The sequence below is a fragment of the Cryptomeria japonica genome, chromosome 9 (genome assembly GCF_030272615.1).
Source record: "Cryptomeria japonica chromosome 9, Sugi_1.0, whole genome shotgun sequence".
Classification (NCBI taxonomy): Eukaryota; Viridiplantae; Streptophyta; class Pinopsida; order Cupressales; family Cupressaceae; genus Cryptomeria; species Cryptomeria japonica.
Window position 1 is genome coordinate 217040195 of NC_081413.1, and position 5233 is coordinate 217045427.

A 5233-nucleotide genomic window follows, 5' to 3' on the forward strand; every position below is an offset into this window, starting at 1 on the left:
TTGGCAAAACGAATCCCTAAGCCTGATTGGAGACCTGAGACATGCTCGCACCTCCTGAAACATGCATTTCCTCGCATCTTGCACTTCCTGTCTTGGATTAGAGCAGGATAGGGGCATGGTGCCCTTGTCCTTGCCCTATTTTGGGCCCCCTCCACTCAAATCCTACATTGGGCTTATCAATGGGAAGTGGGAAAAGGTTTTCTTTGTCGACCTAAGACAGAAAATTAGTTACAAACCCTAATTGGAAAGTATATAAGATGCATTTTCCCCTCTCATTTGCTTAAGTTCAATAAGTTCAAGAAGTTCAATAAGTCAATGAGTTCAATAAGTCCAAGAAATGAAATCAAGCATTCAAGCATTTCTTTCAAGCATTGAGCATCTCAAGTCTCCTTTCAAGGCTAGGTGTTGCATTCAAGTCAGGGATTCAACCATTGAAGAGGAGATCCCTATCAACATTCAAAGAATTCAATTCTACATATCCTTTCAAACAACATTATCTACATTTCAATTGCATCCTCTCTTGGGGTGAATTCTACTTCAATCATTTACTTGCAAGTACTTTTCATCATTTGGTTAATTCCAAAATCGGGGTTTGACATGAAGGCAAACCCCCAATCCCAACAACATTTCCTCTATTTTTTGTATGTAGGTTGTAGGTGCGCAACTGTATTTACAGATTTAGGCTTCATTCTCAGAGACAGAAAAACCCTTTTTGGTGTGCGGATTTTTCGGAGGACCAAGCACACTTTCAACACGGTCCCAACAACTTTTGCTCAAATTTATAGGGGAGCTTCATCTGGGCATTTTGCTGTTAATTCTAGATGCACAACTTCATCTTGCATTTCTATCTCAAGTTATAATCATTTATTTGCCATCTTTACACTTAGTCTCATTTCACTTAATTCATCTTATCCATTCTAAAAGAGGGGTTACTTTTACTTTCCAAATTCATTGTCAATTCACTTAGCATTCAATCTCTCCATTGATATTGGATCTAGTGAATTCAACCCCCCTCTTTTAAATGTAATGTGTGAAAGAGGTTGAAGAGGATCCTTTGTGAAACTTTCACTCCTTTCTTGAGGAGGGTAAAGCTTTCCACTTGATCTCCCCATCACCCCCTTTTTCACCATTACATTTTGGTGAACAAGATGTCTTACATGCTTGACATTTTATATTATTGCATATTTTTTATTTACAAGTTTAATTTTCTTACAAAACTTAGTGATTAATATATTCAAAACCCTAGTTGTTAAAATTGGAATTGAACTTGTGTGTTGCAAAAATTGTTATCTATTGGTTTAGATCTGAAAATTGCATTAAACTCAATTTCTTTTTTGTCTTGTTCAATTTGCAAATCAATTTACAAAATTAAGTGGTTAATTGTCAAAACCCTAATTTTCAAAAATCAACTTGAACTTGTGCAAACATTGGATTCACATTTAATTTTCAGATTTAGGACTATTTTCAGACTTTTCTTCTTCCCTAAAATTCAAAATTTCAACTTCCCTCCCTTTTCCAAAATTCAAAATTTAAAAATTCAGTGGTTAGGTCCTAAAACCCTAATTTTCAAATTCACTTGGATTTTGTGTAAAATTCAATCAATTTCAACCAATTTCAGATTTCAAAACATTATCCAAGGTAGCCTTATCCATTAGGTTTGACCTTTTTTCAAATTTGCAATTCAATTTCTTATCTTTTTCAAAACCCTAATAGGGTCCTATTTTCACATTCAAACCTTAATTTTGTATATCTAAACTTTGTAAAATCAACCAATATTTTGAGGTTATCTCTAAAATCATCGTAGCTTTCATCCCTGAAAAATTCCAAAAAGTTTGGGCGAACCGTGTGCAACTTCAACACGGTCCCTGGCTTTTTTCCCGAAATTTTAGGAGACTGTTATGACTGTATTTAATTGCTTAAATCCAGAAAATTGGTTGATTTCGTCGAATTTTGATCCCTCTAAAATAAAAAATACTTCACAAATTCAACATCACAACTTTCAAGGAAATATTTAAAATTAAGTGGTTAATTGTAATTTGCCCTGATTTTAAAATTTTTGTGAATTTTAATTTTAAAAGTTAAGTGGTATCCCATTGGCCCTAATTTTAAAATTTCAAGTTCTTTTCACCGTAACAATTATTTTGGAAATTGTGTCATTTCTTCTTTCAACAAAGTTCAAATCGTATAATCATCATTTGTGCATTATTCAATTTTGCAAATTTTGTTCCCCAAATTCAAAACTCAAATCCAGATTTTCCCTCTAGTGCATGAGTTTTACCACTATTAGTCCTACCTCTACTATCCCCGTTAGACAAAGCATTAGAATTAAGGCTTCCCAAGGTTTAATTCCCAAAGAGATGGAGCCTAATTTGGGTGACTTATTCAATGAGGATAATGCTAATTCTTCTCATCCCAATAACATCCCTATCTACCCAATTGATGATTCCAATGATGAAGAAGAAGCTTTGACTAGTGTTTCCATAGATCAACTTTCAAAATTGGACAATCAATTTGACAACTTTCAACAATGGATGTCCCAAGAATATCCTAGTAGTGAATCTCTTCCCTTAATTGAAGGTCTAAAACACATGATTCAAAGTGATAAGAATGAAATTGATATATTGTGTGGAATTTCTCACATTGTTTATTCTAAAGTCATGCCTATAAAGAGTTGTGCTAAGAACTTAGGTTATTCACAACCTCCTACACAAGTCAATCATTATATTCCTTTGACCACTTCAATGACTAGCATTCCTACTTTCACTTCAAACATCATCACTACATCAACTCAAAATGTTATACCTTCAACCATTAGTCATGGGGGCAATCCCTCTTCTTCATTTAATCCTCCATCTTTATCTATGCCTTCAATGAGTATTCCTATTGTCTCTCAACCAATCAATGTGACATAAGGGGGCAATTCATCCAATAATTATATCCCTCCTTTTAGTATCCCATTTCCTACTCAACCATCACCTATGCCTACTTACCATAGTGTTCCACCACCCTATTCTCAATCAACGCCTTCTTTCAATAACATCACACCACCTTCTCAATCAAACATGTCTAACATAAATTCTTCAACCGAAGCAACCATTAATAGCCTTGCCCAAACTATGTCATTGTTGCTTCCATGAGTCAATCCAAGTTTAGTGCTCCCACATTTGATGTTGCGAGCCATATTTCTCTTGATATTGTTAGAGTTGTCCCTCCTAAACACTTTGAAGTCCCTCAATTGGAACTCTATAATGGAAAAGGTGATCCTTTAACACATGTCAAAACATTCCAAACTTTGTGTACTGACTTTGCTTATGATCAAAGATTGCTTGCCAAACTGTTTACTAGAACATTAAGAGATAAGGCTTTACAATGGTATTGCTCTTTGCCATCCTCTTCTATTACTTCTTTTCCGCAATTAGAAAATGCATTTATTCAGCAATTTCAAAACAACATAGGTCCTAAAATCACTTTGACTGATTTAATGCATTGTAAACAAGGTGTTAAAGAAAAAGTGATTGATTTCATTGGTAGATATAAGCATTTGTATTCTCAAATTTATTTTCTTGTGCCTGATAATGACATTCAAAGAATTTTCATTTTTAATTTTCAAAAAGACATTAGGGACAAACTTCTCCTTTCTGATTTTACTTCCTTTTCACAATTGTGCGCAACACTTCACAATTATCAACTGACTGTGAGTCAACTGGAGCAATCTACTCCTATGGATTTGAGTGATAAGGGTGAGAGTGCTCAACAACCATTTTTGAAGTTCAAACCAAATAAAGGCTTCATCAAATTCAATGACACCATCAACAACAACAATGTGAATGGTACAATAGGCGTGCCTCCTATTTCTAAAAATTTTATCAGAGAAAGACAATTTACTCTTTTGAATGAATCTTTACATAGCATTACGTCTCAGTTGTTACAAGGAAATGTTATCAACCTTCCTCCAATAAAACTAGTTGACCCTTCTAAGGCAGCCTCACCTTACTTTAATAATAATTCTTTTTGTTAATTTCATCATCAACCTGGTCATGATATTAAGAAATGTTTTGCATTAAAAAGTAAAATTTAGGACCTAGTTGATAATAATACTATATATGTGGCAAGTGTGAATGATAAGGGAAACAAATCAGTAGCTCCTCCTAATCAAAATCTTAAGATTTTTACTGATTCTTTACCCTCTCATACCTCTAACGTGATTGAAATTGAATATAGCTCTTTCTCTCCCTATGATCTTACTACCATGACTCCAAATTTGGTGAATATGGTAGAGAAATAAGAAACACCTAAGGATTCGTGTATCACATTTGACCCTAGTGAGACCATTAGAGCACCTGAGAGACCTTTACACATAGTTGCGAAGATTCAATATAAACCTTGTCATGGTGTGCTTATCGATCCCTCTTGCATGGTTAATGTCATCACTAAAGAGTATCTTTTCCCTTTATGTTTGCATAAACCAATCTATAATGATACTAATATGGTCGTTAAGTTATTTGATGGATTTTCTTGTCCTACCATTGGTTCTATCACACTCCCTATTGAGGTTCACATTAAATATATAGATGTCAACTTTGTTGTCATTCCTTCATCTGAACAATTCTATATGAAGTTAGGCTACCCATGGCTATCTCCCATGAAGGCTATTGCCTCTCCAATTCATGTGTTTGAAATTTCCCTAGAATGGAGAAATCATAATTGTTAACCGTAGCTTATTTCAACTAGCCGAAAGAAGCTCAGGTGTTCCTATTGATTTCTTTTGGCCTCAACAATTTCAATCTCTTCCATCAAGAAAAGATGCTCTCTTTCAATCTTATCAGAAATGGAAGAAAGATATGATCTTATCCTTAAGCCAACCTCTCACTCCAACACTTGATATTCCCATCCTTCTTGAAGGTGAAGTTCTTCCCTTGACGGATAAACCTAATCTTCCTCCTAAGGAGGATTCCCAACCTATTCCTATGGATGAAACTATGCCTTCTCCTATGAAGAACAATGATATTCCTCCTAAGGTTAGATCCGTACCTCCTCCTCATGATGGACTTCATCTCCTTCCTACACTGAACATTCCTCCTTTATATGGTGCAGTCCCGCCTCCTTTCTCTTATAGAGAGAAGAGACCTGTCTCTCCTCTTTTTCAACCTAAGAGACCTCAACCTAAACCTCCAACTATCAAAGATGATAATATTTTTCCTTCAACAAATATTCCTCCTTTCATAAACATCTC